At 54.1% G+C, this 16,319-nt stretch overlaps 1 protein-coding gene across 1 annotated transcript in view; it reads right to left on the bottom strand.

Moving 5' to 3' along the window:
- MYO3A (myosin IIIA) overlaps positions 1 to 14,511 on the bottom strand; it is a 270,931-nt gene extending 256,420 nt beyond the window's left edge. The window contains exon 1 of the mRNA XM_059729090.1: positions 14,427 to 14,511. The gene's annotated coding sequence lies outside the window, so the exon portion shown is untranslated. The remainder of the gene's footprint in view (positions 1 to 14,426) is intronic.
- Positions 14,512 to 16,319: the final 1,808 nt, after the last annotated feature.

The raw sequence follows: 16,319 nt of genomic DNA, 5'->3' as shown, positions 1-16,319 counted from the left end.
GAAACTAAAACAGAAGTACTGAAACTAGACTGCTAAACAAATATATCTCAGTGCAAATGGAAAAGAAAGACTGAAAGCAGAAAGGGATGGGCATCTGAGGAACTGATGTTGTATAGCAGGTTTGGTCCTTGGGTGGGCAAGTCATCCCCTGGTGCAATGCTTCCCAAGCTTTTCCTCATCATGACTCCATTTATGACCCCATTTCCTCACTATGATCCCTCACTTCTAATCCACAGCCCTCCAGACCCCCAGTCCCTCAATCCCAACCCACGGCCCCCTGGCCCCACTGGTGCCTCTCAATCCCAACCCGCAGCCCCCCCACTCCTCCCAAGCACCCCAAAGCCAGGGCCCGCAGCCTCCTGCCCCCACCCAGCAGTGCCAAAGCACTGGTTGCCACCTGCAGGAGGCGGCAGCTGCTGAGGCCAAAGCAGACTGTGGAGCCCAGCTCCTGCTCCCCCTCCCCCATCCGCTCCCTTCCCCTGTGGGCAGCATGGCCAAAGCAGAGCCCGTGGGAGGGAGGATGCGGGCTACCTGAGGCAGGCTTGGGGCTCCCTGCCCCGCTGCCCTACCCCCGGTGGCTCCATGGCCCAGCAGGTGGGACCTGGTATGGGAGGGAGCCAAGCTGAGGCTCCCCCTGCTTGCCTGGCAGCAATGGGGGCACAACTCTGTGCCGCCAACACTGCTGCACCTACCTCACCTTGGCAGCCATGATGGTGCAGTTCTCCCTCCTGTGCTGGGTCCCATCCAGTGGGCTGCTGAGGCCGCTCCTGCCTGGAGCTGGTCCAGCCCCATGGCCCATTGTTGGTGCAGATATCTCATGACCCCAATGGCTGATGTTATGACCCCATTTGGGGTTGTGACCCAGTTTGGGAACTACTGCCCTAATGGCTGCGTGTCTGCCTTGCTTGCCCCCTCTGGCCTCTCAGAGTCCCACCCTGTTGTCTCACCTACCATATCTTGAAGTTATAATTGGACAGGGAGGCTGCCCCTAGAGGCTGTGGGAGGGTAGGGTTGCTTTGAGTCTTAAGCCCTTGTCTAGGTTGAGACCCTCTGGTCTTAGCCCACTTTATTCTGTCCAGGCCTCTCCCACCTGAGGCCCACTGTCCCAGGATGCCAGGCACCCAGGCACCAGCAACAACCATGCCCTCATGGGCTCTGGGCCCCTTGCCTCCTGGTCTTGCCCTTGTGGGCTCAGGCCCCTCGGTCCCAGCTGATAGCTGTGTTCACCTTAGGTGCTGCTTGTTGCCTCCAAATTTCCTGGGGCTCATGACTGGGCCTTGGCCTTCTCAGCTTTAGCCCCATACTACTTGCTGTATCCCCTCTGCAAAGTTTGGGACACAGGATGCCCCTGGCACCCTTCTCAGTGGCCTCCTCCACCCTAGCAGCCACAATCCAGTCCTCCGATTCAACTGCAATCCCACTGAAAAATACAAACATCCACTTCCAAAGGGTTTCCCCAACTCTAGGTTAACATCACACCGTGGCAATGAGGTACAATATAGAGTCAAGATACATATCTCCATTGCCCAGGCATGCAGGGACTTATTGCAGCTCCTTGCAGTCTAGAATCCTTCTTCTTTGGCCAGTCTGGCTTCTATCATTCTGGAGCTCTGCTCCCTTCAGCATGCAGGGCCCAACTGCCTCCTTAGCCTCAGGCCCTGGTCTTATATGCCTTTAAGCCCTTCTCTTCTAGTCATGTGGCTCCCCAGCCATACACAGAGGTTTCCCTTTTGCCTAATGACCTGTCTGTGTTCTTCTGCTGCAAGTCCCATACAGCAGGCTTGTCTTGCTGCACTCTCTCTTTAAAGTGACTCTGACCCCCCATCACACATCTGCACTATGGTCCTTTGCTATAGCCGCATCTGAAAATCAGACCTGCAGAAGAAACAGAAGATATCTAAACAAAAATGAAGGAAATCACTGACAGTTTTATATGAAAATCTGGAACGTTGCTGACACTGCTAACTTGCTTAACAGGAGTAACACATGCTCACACAACTCAGTTAACAGCTACAGGCCACTGAAGGACGAATTGTTGGACTATAAATCAAGTTTTAGACAACTAAAATTAAGCCTAAATACAGGCTTTATTTTCAAGTATAGAGCACCCATTAGTTTCCACTGACTTCAGCATGAGTTTTTGTTCCCTTATACTTCACAAAATCAGATATTTACTCAGATGCTCCCTTTACCTATTTTAAAACCTTGGCCAAGGAGTGGCCATATGCTTAGAAAGCCCCTGAGGTTTGAAGATAAGAGGCAGAATAATCTTTTACTCTATAAGGAGGTTTGAGTCATTTCCTTTGATTTCCATTCTGAATGTTATCGTCTACATGTTTTAAATCGCTTGCAGCCAGTGAGTGAAGATGGGACTTTTAACAGCACTTGGGTGTGTTACATCTTTACCGCAGGTAAAGTACCATCCCAAGCATGCTCATGAGACTTGTTTTTAAAGAAAACATTTAAAAAAAAGGATGTACTGGTAAGGAGAGGAGGTGCTTTGTAACTCTGGATGGCACAAGGCAAAGCATATGAATTAGTAGTGCCTTCACTTTGGGAAAATTGGTTCATCCTTCAGACACACTGGTAGTATAAAAGGAAATATATCAGAGCAAAGCAGTGTATCACAAAATGCATTGTGCACCCTGGAGTTCCTAATAGAAAAATAAACTTCAAACAAAAGCCAACATATTAATACACTACCAAAGCTTTTATCTCCACCAACACTGAGTCAAAGCCATTAAAACTTCTATCTCAAACCTGTTTTTATGATACATTTTTCCCAGGAGTATTAATTACCCATTAAGCAGAACTAAGTCTTCTGTAAATGCCTCTTTTTGTTTAAGATGACATTTTTCAACTGTGAGAAATAAGTATTAAGCTTATTGTGACAGAGCACAGGTTGTGCTTGTCACTCAAAGGAGGATGGGCAGGCAGCAGAGCAGCCTGCAGTCTCATTCAGGAGTCACATGGCCAGCAGGAGGTTACCTTATTGGAGAGGGCCCAGCTGTTAGAGATAAGAGCAGGCCCTGAACAATAAAGAAGGTACCCGGTAACGTGGGGCCTCTGCAAGACACGCTAGGAAATCTGGTCGTCACACCAGACAACAAAGCTAACCCATTTAATAATTTCTTTGCCTCCATTTTCCTGAGGAGGGACCGGATCAGCCCACCCATCGGGACCCCCTCAGGCCCCAGGGGAGGCACACCCAGGCCTAGGGTCAGTGAGGTTCTAGTCGGGGAACTTCTGGAGGGACTGGACATATTTAAATCAGCTGGTCCTGACGATCTCCACCCCCAGAGTGCTGAGGGAATTAGCAGAGGTCATTGCAGGACCCCTGGCACAGCTTTATGAGCACTCATGGCGCTCTGGTGTGGTGCCAGAGGACTGGAAAAGGGCCAGTGTGGTTCCCATTTTCAAAAAGCGAGGAAGGAGTACCCAGGAAACTTTAGGCAAGCTAGTCTTACCTCAACCCTGGGTAAGCTTTTTGAGAGAATTATCCTGGCGCATGTCCACGATGGGTCAGCAGGGGAATGTATGCTTAGGGGCAACCAACAAGGGTTCATTAGAGGCAGGTCCTGTCAGACCAACCTGGTGGCCTTCTATGACAAGGTCACAAAATCCTTAGACACAGATGTAGCAGTGGACGTAGTCTTTCTGGACTTTAGGAAGGCCTTCGACACTGTCTCTCACCCCATTCTCATTAAAAGCCTAGGGGACTGTGGCATTGACACCTACACAGTCAAATGGGTCACTAACTGGCTGGAGGGCCGCACTCAGAGAGTGGTGGTAGGTGGGTCATTTTCGACCTGGAGGGATGTGGGCAGTAGGGTCCCCCAGGGCTCAGTCCTTGGATCCGCACTGCTCAACATCTTCATCAGCAACTTGGACGAGGGGGTAAAAAGCACCCTGTTCAAATTTGCTGATGACACTAAGATGTGGGGAGAAGTGGGCACGCTAGAAGGGAGGAATAGGCTGCACTCAGACCTAGACAGGTTACAGGGGTGGGTAGATGAGAACAGGATAGGTTTCAACACTGACAAGTGCAAGGTGCTGCACCTGGGGAGGAAGAACCAGCAGCATACCTACAGGCTGGAGAACTCCCTTCTCATCAGTGCAGAGGCAGAAAAGGATCTTGGGGTCATTATTGATGCCAAAATGAACATGGACCGGCAGTGTGGGGACACAGTCAGGAAGGCCAACCACACCTTGTTGTGCATCCACAGATGCATCTCAAGCAGGTCCAAGGAGGTGATTCTCCACCTCTATGCAGTACTGGTCAGGCCGCAGTTGGAGTACTGCATCCAGTTCTAGGCACCGAACTTAAGGAGGGATGTGGACAACTTGGAGCAGGTACAGAGGAGGACCACTCTCATGATCAGGGACCAGCAGGGCAGGCCCTACAAGGAGAGGCTGTTCAGCCTCCACAAGAGAAGGCTGAGGGGGGAACTAGTGGCCATTTACAAACTCGTCAGAGGGGACCAGCAGGCATTGGGGGAGTCCCTGTTCCCCCGAGTACTACCAGGAGTGACTAGAAATAATGCTCACAAGCTGGCAGAGGGTAGATTCAGACTAGACATCAGGAGGTGCTACTTCACAGTCAGGGTGGCTAGGATCTGGAACCAACTTCCAAGCAAACTGGTGCTGGCTCCTACCCTGGGGGTCATTAAGAGGAGGTTAGATGAACACCTTGCTGGGGTCGTTTGACCCCAGTACTTTTTCCTGCCATGGCAGGGGGTTGGACTTGATGATCTGCTCAGGTCCCTTCCAACCCTACCAACTATGAATAGAGCCAACAGTTACCGCAGTGAGAACATCACCTGGCTGGAGCTGCTGCTCACATACCTTGGCGGTATAGGGTAGGAGCTATGGGGATGGTGGAGGTTCCTGGTTCTGGGGCATGACCTATAACTACACCTGCTGGGGCTGCATGGTGTGGTGGGGTTGCTTGTTTCAGGCCAGCCTCCAGGAAATGCCATACCTGTACTTTCTCAATGAAGGGCAAGTATGTGGCTCCAGAAAACCTCAACCCCCACCACCTTTCGGGTAACCCTGTGCAGGGAAAAGGCTAGGGGAGCACACCCCAAAGATAAAGGACAAGACCCTTGTCCCAGCCACCTGTGGAGAGTTCGGGATTGATTGAGAGTGTGGTCGGGGGGTAGAAAGGTAAGAAAGGTTTATTGACTTAACAAAAACACAACTACACATACTAACAAGACAAACAACGACAGACAAGAATAATTCATGTCGGCAACTTATCAGCAGTCCCCTCTGATGCATGACAAGTTTTTCTTTCCACAAAGCTCAGCAAAGTCAGGTGTCCCTGATCAGTGCTGTCTGAGCAGTACAGGGAAGAACCCTGGTATTCAGTCCTTGGGCTCCTCAAGATCCACCAGCCCACTGACCCAGGTCAATAGCTAATTAATCCTTTTCATATAGCTGTATCTTCTAGTGAATGACTTCCGGATGTTTCAGCCAATTTATAACTTCTGAACTGTGTTGATAACTTACAGCCACTCAGATTCTTTTTACTTCAACTGTCCTTGGACTGACTAATAGCAGTACGAGCCTTGCATTCTTTTGACAAGGTTAATTTTAACTATGCCACAGGGCCTTACTACAAGGCTTTGCTAAATTTACTAGACCTTACTTTATACAAGGCCTTACTACATTTTAAACTTTAATTAGACTTTTAACAACAACATAGCTTAATATTTAAACAAATGACAGAAAAACACTTGGTCTAATCTTCATAGAGCCTTCAGCAACCACCTTTAGTTGACTGAGTAAATTCAGGCTAGATATCAAGAGGCACTACTTCACTGTCAGGGTGGCTAGGAACTGGAACCGACTTCCAAGGGAAGTGGTGCTCGCCCCTACCCTGGGGGTCTTCAAAAGGAGGCTAGACAGCCACCTAGCTGGGGTCATTTGACTCCAGCATCCTTTCCTGCCCATGGCAGGGGGTCGGACTAAATGATCTGCTTAGGTCCCTTCTGACCCTACCAACTATGAAACTACGGAACTATGGAAGTTTCTGCTGCCAACAGGGCTTTGAGTGTGAATGCCAAATCCTGGCCAAATGATGTAGCAGAGGCTAGGCCTAAAAGACAAGGCAAAGTGCAAGACGGCACATAGCTGCCATTACTCTCAGACTTTAGTACATAATTACCACAAGCAAGATGAGTGGCATGCAGAATCAGTCATAATGACTTCAGTAAGAATTCTAAATGGAAAACCTGCAGGATAAAATAAAATAAAAAGCCTTAATGATCTTATCTAAGATAGCAAGATCAACATCCAATGGGCTAAATCCTGAAAGTCCTCTATGTAGAGATCCCACTGCCATGATTGGGCTTGATTCTCTATGGCATTGTAACTTGTGTGGTGGTTTGAGAGTATGCAAGTGTAACAAGTGGGCATCTAAGGGCCAGTCTAGATGTTGGCCTGCCCATTTGTGTAGGGCTAGCCACCTGCCTGCCTCACCTTTGATATCTCATTAAGTAGCTCCCAGGCAAGAGGCTGCCCATTTAATTGCTCTGATTCCAAGAGCATATACACAACTCCAAACCTTCCCTTATAGCATGTCCCATGCCTCACAGCTAGCTTCCATATGCTTCATTACAGCTCTTCACCTTAGCTGGGCTGTCACTTGGCCTCACCCAGACTAGAAAGCACTGTGTCCCCCTCACATTGGGGCTCTCAGTCATGCCGCCCACAGTGGGGCCTCAATTCAGCAACTCTGGACGCCTAGCCCCTCACTTCCTCTTGGGCTCCCTGCCCTGCTCTGGACCCTCTTGGTCCCACATGTCCTCACAATGGGGCTTCTCAATCCTATGTTCATCCGATTGCCCTTTGAGCCCCAGGCTTCATTGTGGACCTGGGCCCTGACTCAGGTCCTCTTCTCCAGCCTGGATCCCACTTCCTCATTCCATGAGCCAGGGCTGTGACGGCTGAAAATTATGTCTGCCCTGCTGCCCCCTACTCATATGAGTGGCCCTCCTCTGGATCCTATCAATGCCCTCTTGAAGGCTCAGGGGAGACTTGGTGGTAGCCAACCACTTCATAAGAGGGGTATGTCATGACTTGGGAGAACATCTGTTCACCAGAGCTCCCCAAGGCCATGAATTCCAGGAAGGCTGATTTTTTTTTTTTTTTTTTTTTTTTAGACTGGATATTAGAAAAAAAGTTCTTTACGGTATGTGTGTCCAGGGTCTGGAACAAACTCCCTCCAGAGGTGATGCAAGCACCTACTCTGGATTCCTTAAAAAAAAAAAAAAAAAAAAAAACCAACAAAAAAACAAAACAAAACAAACAAACAAAAAAAAACAAACAGCTGGACTTATCTTTTCCTGGGGTCACTTGATCCCAGCTGACTTCTCACCTATGGCGGGGGGGCTGGACCCAATGATCTCTTGAGGTTCCTTCCAGTCCCTGATGTCTATGAAACATAAGTACTGGCTGGCTGGGTAGTACCCACAATACCTGCATGTTTTGGAACTCTGCCCTGCCAGCCCCAGTGCAGAGAGGGTGCTTTGTGCTAGGGGTGCTGGACCTGCAGCTACATGCATCATAGTCCTGCCCCTACTCATTGGAGACCCTGCCTACCTGCTCCTACCCTGGCTCATGTGGCCCTACACCAGCCAGCAGGAACCCTGCCAGGCCCACTTCAACCAGTGCCTGGGCTGGACATATGCGCTGCTAGTGCACCTTCAGCCACCTCAAAGGAGTGCACCATCACTGCCCGCCTCAAGTTTGCTGAGGACAACATCCCCCAGGTCTTTGCTGCAGCCTGCATGCTGCATAACATCTATGAGGTGCAGGGAAAGCTCTTTTATGAGACCTTGGCGGAGGAGGCCTGGAAGCAGGAGCACCAGCTGCGGTGGCAGCGACAGAGGTGGGGACCCGCCCCCCTGTCAAGGCCCCAGCTGAACTGCATATCTGCTACTGGGGGCCAGGACACCAGGGGTGAGATGCTCTGGCCAATCACCTCCTCCTGCTCTCCTCACTAGAACCCACCTGGACAGCTGCTCAATGCTAGACTTTTGCCCAGGCCCACAAGGAGGCCTGCTGCTGGGTGTTGGGCAGGCACCAGGGGGCAGACGGGACTAGGGTTGGAGTCAGGGCAGCATGAAGGTGACTGCCAAGGCCAGGATGGTGTCCAGCACCCAGCGGTCCTCCTCTGTGGCTTGCATTGCTCTGGTCACAACTGCAGCCTGCTCTCACAGGGCCTCCATGCACTCATGCTCCAGGGCCAGGAGTTGCACCCTGAACTCCCAGTCTGCCCACTTCCATACCTCCTCGCACCAATCCTGAGTGTCCTTGCAGGCCATGTCCTCCTCCCATCATCTGTGTTACTGGGCAACATCTTCCACCTGCTACATCCATACATCCACCTGCCCATCCTCTGAGGCTGGAACCAGCCAGCCCAGCACATCCCCAGGGCCCCAGCTGTGGGCAGTGGTGACCCTGGGGCCGCATCCCAGCTGCCAATGGCAGTATCTCCCCTGTGTGCAGCTGCAGGGCCTGAAGAGCCATGAGAAAGAAGTTGCTTGTGAGAATTTGCAACATTTGTGAGATAAGAAACTGCCCTACCCCACGTAGAGCATTTTTCCCTATGCTAACCCCACATGCAGGTGCGTGCACCAGGGCAGGGGCTGTGTGCTGCCTGATCAGCAGGTGGGCATGCATGGATGCCCAGGGACCATGGCAAGTTGGCCAGGCAGGCCTGGGCCCAGGTAGCCACTGGCTAAGCCCCTTCATGCCCACTCACTCCTCTGGGGCTGGCAGCCTGCCTCCCCTGCCCCCTTCCCAGGCAAAGACAGGTCAGGCCCCTGGTAACACCTGCTGGTACAGCTCCAGAACCCGCTGCCCCCTTTTCTCTTCCTGCAGGCCTGCTGGTCTTCTGTGCTGCTGCCAAGCCTATGGTGCTGGGCTTTGGGGGACTTAGGGCTCCCAGATGACTGGGTGTGACAAAGGCAACTTCCAGGCCCGGTGCTAGTATGGCCTGCCCCCATCTCTGAGCAAACTGCCCACCTTGTTGGTAAATGATTGGGATGTTAAATAAGCAGGAGGCTGCACTTTGAGTGCCCAGCTGTAACAGGGCAGTGCATACACACTCTGATCTCCCCTTACATGTGTTCCATGCCTTACAGATTTCATAGACATTAAGGCTGGAAGGGACCTCGGAAGATCATCGAGTCCAGCCCCCCGCCCAAAGGGCAGGAAGTCAGCTGGGGTCATAGGATCCCAGTAAGATAAGCATCCAGTTTCATCTTGAAGGTGTTCAATGAAGGCGCTTGAACCACCTCCGGTGGCAGGCTGTTCCAGACCTTGGGGGCTCGGACAGTAAAGAAATTCTTCCTTATGTCTAGCCTGAAATGATCTTGTAGTAGTTTGTGACCATTCGACCTCGTCATCCCTTGGGGCGCTCTGGTGAACAAACGTTCCCCCAGATACTGGTGGTCACCCCTGATAAACTTATAGGTGGCCATCAGATCACCCCTGAGCCTGCGCCTTTCCAGGCTAAAGAGCCCCAGGGCTCTCAGCCTGTCATCGTAGGGTCTGCTTCCCTGACCTCTGATCATGCATGTGGCTCTTCTCTGGACTCTCTCAAGCTTCTCCACATCCTTTTTGGATTGTGGAGCCCAAAACTGGACGCAGTACTCCAGCTGCGGCCTCACTAAGGCCGAGTACAGGGGGAGAATGACGTCCCGGGATTTGCTTGAGAAGCATCTATGGATGCAAGCCAGCATTTTGGTCGCTTTACTAGCCACAGCATCGCATTGGAGGCTCATGTTCATCTTGTGGTCAATGATGACCCCCAAGTCTCTTTCTTCCTTAGTGCTAGCCAACATAGCACTGCCGAGCCTATAAGGATGCTGCGGGTTTCCCCCCCCCCCCCCCCCGAGGTGGAGAACCTTGCATTTATCGGCGTTGAACACCATCAGATTCTCGTCCGCCCACTTGCTGAGCCTGTCCAGGTCAGCCCAGATCATTCGCCTGTCTTCTGGTGTGGATGCTTTGCCCCAAAGTTTGGTGTCATCTGCGAACTTGGCCAGTCCGCTTCTGACTCCAGTGTCCACATCATTAATGAAGATGTTGAACAGTATGGGTCCAAGGACAGAGCCCTGGGGGACCCCACTGGTCACAGGACACCACGATGAGTGACTTCCATCAATTACTACCCTCTGGGTCCGACCCTGGAGCCAATTTTCCAGCCAGTGGATCGTGGGGGACCCAAGGCGACAATTGGCCAGTTTCTCCAAGAGACGATCATGGGACACCAGATCGAAGGCTTTTTTGAAGTCAAGATATATGACATCAATCTCTTCTCCCTTGTCCAGGTGATAGGTCACCTGGTCGTAGAAGGAAATGAGATTGGTCAAGCAAGACCTACCCGCAACAAACCCGTGCTGGCTATCCCTTAAGATGTTGGCGTTGGCCAGTCTATTAAGGATCGCCTCCTTAATAAACTTTTCCAAGATCTTCCCCGGGATAGAAGTCAGGCTGATGGGCCTATAGTTAGCCGGATCCACTTTCCTCCCTTTCTTGAAGATAGGCACCACATTGGCCTTCTTCCAGTCTTCGGGCACTACACCAGAGCGCCAAGAGTTTTCAAAGATCCGCGCTAGAGGCTGGGCTATGATGCTTGCCAGCTCCTTGAGTACCCTGGGGTGAAGATTGTCAGGGTCGGCTGACTTGAAGGTATCCAGCTTCTCAAGATGTTCCTTCACGAAGTCAGCATTAACGGAGGGCAGGGGATCACCTTCACCCGGACTTCCCGGCCCTGTAGTGGGCATGGGCGTCCCATGGGGCTGATGAAAGACCGACGCAAAGTACCTATTTAATAGGTTGGCTTTTTCCTGGGCGTCAGTTGTCAGTTGCCCCATCTGGTTCAGCAGGGGTCCAACGTTGCCCCTGCTTTTCCTCCGGCTCCCCATGTATCTGAAAAAGGACTTTTTATTGTCCTTGATGCTCAAAGCTAGCTGGAGTTCAGTTGTAGCCTTGGCTTTCCTGGTCAGCTCCCTACAGGACCGGACCAGTGCAGAATAATTCTCCTTGGAGGTGACTCCCATCCTCCATCCTTTGTAGGCCTTTCTTTTAAGGCTCAGGAGGTCTGCTAGGTCCCTGGAGAGCCAGGGGGGCTGCTGTGCCCTTCTTGCTGCCTTTCCTCCAAGATGGAATAGACTTAGTTTGTGCATTGAGGATCGCTCCCTTGAGGAGCAACCACTCTTCTTGAACTCTCCTCTCCCTGTGGTCACAGTCCCTTAGGGCCTCACTGACAAGCCTCCTGAGCTTGTCGAAGTCAGCTTTCCTGAAGTCAAGGACTTCCGTGTTCCTGACCGACTTGCCAGCTTTTCGGTGGATGGTGAAGGTGATCAGCTCGTGGTCGCTGTCACCCAGCTTCCCATCGATCACTAGGTCGCCGACTAGGTCCTCCCCAGTAGCCAGCACCAGGTCGAGCAGCGCTTTGCCTCTCGTTGGCCCATAGACTTCTTGAGTCAGGTAGAGGTCATCCACACATGAGAGGATTTGCTGAGCGATCCTCCCACGAGGTATCTGGGTAATTGAAGTCACCCATGACAACCATGGTCCTGGAGCAAGCTGCCTCAGCCAGTTCCTGGGCAAACTCCTGGTCTAGCTCAGGGCTTTGGGTGGGAGGTCTGTAATAGACTCCCACCATTGTGTCCCCTGTGCTGTGTTCCCCACGGATTTTAACCCATAGGGTCTCCAGCCATCCACCTGGTCGCCAATATCGGTTTGCAGGGACGCGTAGCTTTCCTTGACATAGAGAGCTACACCCCCGCCCCTTTTCTCTACACGATCCCTCCTGGACAGGGCATAGCCATCTATACCCGTGGTCCAGTCATGGGTGGAGTCCCACCAGGTCTCCGTGATCCCTATGACATCATAATTGTTTGCACTGAGCAGGAGAATGAGCTTATTAAGCTCCTGGCATTAGTGTAGAGGCAGGCAAGTGCCCCCTGGGGGGCTCCTTCCTTGCCCACAGATTTTACCAGGGCTGGGGCCGGGGTGGGCTCCCTTGAGTGTCATGATCCGCTGGCTTTGCAAGGATTGCTCAGCGGGCCAGCAGTGGCGGTAGTCCCCCCGTCCCCCAATGGGCTTAGTTTAAAGCCCGGTGGAGCAGGTCAGCCAGTCTGGCTGAGAAGAGCCTCCTCCCTAGGGGAGAGAGGTGGAGACCATCTCTTCCCAGCAGCTCGCTGCCTCTCTCGCCAAAGAGTGGGCTGTGGTCATGAAAGCCAAAGCCTTCCTGATGACACCAGCGCCGCAGTCTTTGGTTGACCACATAGATCCTCCTGTCCCTTCTCAGCCCATAGCCTGAGACTGGGAGGATCGATGAGAACACCACCTGTGCCCCCAGACCCTTGAGCCCCGCTCCCAAATCCCTGTAGCTCCTCATGACCTGGCTGGGAGTGCTCCGAGCCGTGTCATTGGTGCCCACATGAATAAGGAGCATGGGATAGTGGTCTGTGGGTTTGAGGAGCTTGGGGATCCTCTCCACAATGTCCCGGATGCAGGCCCCTGGGAAGCAGCAGACTTGCCGGGCTAAGGGGTCGGGGTGGCAGATTGGCCCCTCCGTCCCCCTCAGGAGGGAGTCTCCCACAACAAACACCTTACGTTTTGTCTTGGGGAAAGCAGGGGCGGGAGCTGCAGTTAGGCCCATGTTGCCCGTGGGGGCCGGCAACTCAGCAGGCTCTGCTGGGGTGGCAAGAGGTGTGTACCTGTTGCTCAGTTCTGGTTGGGGAGGGGCCTTGGTGTGGTGGGCCTTAGGGCCCTTGACCACCTTGGTCCATGCCCCTGGCTGGACACAGCAGGAGGTCCCAGAGTCCTCCTTTGGCGTGGAGGGAGACTGATCTACCTTCTGCCTCCCAGGGGAGAAGGGCCTGGCAGTAGGAGTCTATCTCCTGCTCGCAGTCCCTGATGGCACGCAGTCTCTGGACTGTGGCCTGGAGCTCCTCCAGCTGGCGCACCAGAGACCCCTTAAGGGAACAGACCCCACAAGGGGAGGTCGCCATGCTCCCAGGCCCCAGAGCCTGAAAAAGGGACAGGCAGCCCCCGCAGCTGAGAGCCAGGGGCTCCGTCTGCGTGGAGCCCGGAACCAGGGGCTCCGTCTGGGTGGCCGTCTCTGAGGTGCCAGAGGGGGGGGCCGCGGAGCCCGAGAGGACCCTCGGGGTGCGTCGCGTGCCCATCCGTGTCATGCCTCTGGTAGGCTGGCTACGGCTGGGGCTGTCTACCCTGGGGGGTGCGCAGGCAGGGTCCAGCTCCCTCCCGCACACCCTCCAGCGCAAACTCCGTGCTAACTCATGCGCCGGCAGAGAAGCGCGTCTGTTTGCGTAGCCTGTTTGCATGGCTCCCTGGGGGGCTGGGTGAAGTAGGGGCCTGGGCGGGGCTTGACCCGGCCCAGCTCCACTCAGCCGCCTCCTCCCACACACACACACACACACACACACACACACACACACACACTAAGGGATTAGCCCCCTCTCTCCACGGGCCCCGCTTACCCCGGCTGTGCTGGGGGTCAGCGGGGGGCTCTGTGGCTGCTGGAGTGTTTCTGGGGGGCTTCGGGGGAACGGGGGCGCAGCGAGCTTTCACCCGCGTGTCTCTCGCCGCTCCTGCATCTAACTGCAGGATGTCACACTGTGTGATAATACTCCAGCTCAAGGCCAGGCCAAACTGGATCCTACAGTTGGAGCTTTATTATACTGTCCCCTTCAGGGCGCCCCCCCACTCCCTTGTCACTGAAGTTTCTTACACTCCACTGGCTCTCACTCAGTCTCTTGTACACTGCATATCCAGGCCATGTTCACTCCACTTTACTCAAAGAGATCTTTGGGCTTTTCTCTCCACCCCTCAATCAGCCCTGGTGTAGTCTTATGGGCCTCTCCCATGGCCCTCACCTGAATGGGACTGAGTGATTGCTCAACTATGGGCCTACTTCACCCCTGGCCCCACACTGGACCATTATGCCCCTCTCTTGGGCCACAACTGTGCCCCTTACACTGGGGCATAGGGTCTTCCACCCAAACAGGTTCAGGTGCTTCTCTCCCTTAAGCATGCCTGACCTTTACTTTGCCCTTTCCTCAGGGCCCTGAGTCTTACATCCCTTGGGCTCAGGTGCTCCTCTTTGAGCATTGTTGGTCCACCTCCAGGGTCCAACACCCCATGGGACTCACGCACTTCTCCTAAGCTTCCCTGCACCCCCTGTAGCCCACCTGAAGGTGGGGGCAGGGGTTTAGGTGCCCTGACCTGCCTTACATCAGGTAGGTTCTCAGTCCTGGCATTTGAGTGGTCCTGCCCTGTCACAGGCAGGTCCATCAGGCCTCCCTATCCCAGCAGGGTACAGTTTCAGGTCATGTCCAGGACCAGTGAGGCCTCCTCCTTCCCCATAGCCTCACCCATACCTCCAAGTTGTTCCTGGAGCCAGAGCTCAGTAGTGAGATAGTTCTTCCCTGCTGGCTGATCTCAAACTGCTCCCTACTCTCTCTGAGCTGGGCCTTAAAATGGCCGCCCTCATCAGGCACCTGTCAACTCCCTGCTCCAGCCCTTAAAGTGACAGACCCCCAAAAGGGTGCTCTGTCATACTGGGACAAGGAGGTGCCTCTGCCCCTGCCCTCCCCACTGGAGGCTTCTCTGTGGAGGTACGCCAGGGCCAGCCCACCCCCGCACTGGTGCTGCACCCCAAGCATGCCCCTGCTGCATGTGTCCCAGGTGCTGCTGCATGAGGAGCTGTTTGCACCAAGTGAAGGGTGCCCAATCCACTATGCCAGGGGCAGGAAAAGTCCAGCCCGTGGGCCAGCTCCAGCTGGCAGTGGACTCCATTTCCCAGAAGCCCCTGCCCGCATGGCTGGGGCCAGTTTTCATGGAGATTCCAGCAGGAGCTAAGCTGTGCTAGAGGCTGAGGGGAGGCTGCAACGTGAACGAGAGTGGGATGGGCTCAGCTGTTGCTGCTTGTGCAGGGCAGGCAGCAGAGGCAGTGGTGGTGGTGGCACTGCTGGGAGGGGTGGCTATGGGGGCCTATGGAGAATTTTTGGGTGGCTATAGCTCCCCCTAGTCCCCCCCTAGCACCACCCCTGCTGGCAGGGTGCACAGCAGAATTCGGAGTTGCTCTGGAGCCTGGCTGGGATCTTGTGGCAGTGACAGCATGATCCAGAGCCAGGGTAGTCATGATCTGCAGCCTGCATGTTCTGGGCAGGGACATATAAGCAGCAGTGGTAGCTTTGCCCTGGCTTTGGACCACGCTGTCATCACTGCAAGGAGATGTGGCAGAGCTGCAATCCGCTGCCTGCTACCCCTGTTCAGAGCATGCAGGCTGCAGATCACGGATCTGCCTTCATTCTGGATCATGCTGTCAGTGCTGCAAAATCCCAGCTGGACTCTGGAGCATCTCTGCGCCCTGCTGCATGCCCTGCCAGGGACAGTCTTCATGGACACTCCAGACTCACACTATCACAGTGCAGCTGGTGCTGGGCTCTCCGTGGAAACCAGCCCCAGCCATGCAGGCAAGGGCTGCTGGAAAAACGAAGTTCGTCCACCAGCCAGATCCATCATTTTGCCCACCTCTGCACTATGTCCTGCTGATGATGATCACCATGGTGTCCCAGGTGAACCTACACACCTGGCATGGGACCCTGAGCTTTGACAGTGTGGGAGGGTAAGCCCTGGCTGCCTTGACACCTCGCCACTGCCTGAGGGGCTACCTGTGGCTGTGCTACACATCCCTGCCCACCACAGCCAAAGAGGACATCACTGCTGGCACTGATGAATTCCTCAGTGTGTGAGACCTGTGCCTGCCTAGCTGTGGGGGCATGGGCTGCTCAATAAAGTTTTGCACTGTCTCCCACATCCCTGCATGCTGTTGCAGGGTGGGGAACCTAGGGGCCAGGTGCAGGTGGGGAGGTGGGGAAGCGAGGGTGTGATGGGGCCAGGGGCAGAGGCTTGGAGGTCTCTCCCCACAGTGCAGGGCTTACCATGTGGGTGGGGCTGGCATGCCTGGTGGCTCCGGTCAGTTCCAGCTGTCAGCGATGGCGTGTAGCTCCTAGAGGTGTCCTTGGGAGGTGGGGTGCGGTGTGTGGGCACCTGCCAGAGACCTCGCCTTGGCAGGAGCTGGTGCTGCTGGTGGCTGGTGGGGACATGGCCGGCTGTGCCTCATGGCTGAGACTGAGGCTGTGGAGCTGTGGGGGCAGGCACTAGCCCAGGCTCCATGAGTTGCTGGTGAAGGCTGAGTGCAGGGAGCTCGGTGGGACGAGCTGTTGGTGCCTCAGGGGCCTCCCCTTGGTGACACTCACCATGGGTGC

The sequence above is a fragment of the Alligator mississippiensis genome, chromosome 5, assembly GCF_030867095.1.
Source record: "Alligator mississippiensis isolate rAllMis1 chromosome 5, rAllMis1, whole genome shotgun sequence".
Lineage (NCBI taxonomy): Eukaryota > Metazoa > Chordata > Crocodylia > Alligatoridae > Alligator > Alligator mississippiensis.
The sequence above is the reverse complement of the archived record's forward strand: the minus strand, read 5'-3'. Positions and strand labels throughout refer to the sequence as shown.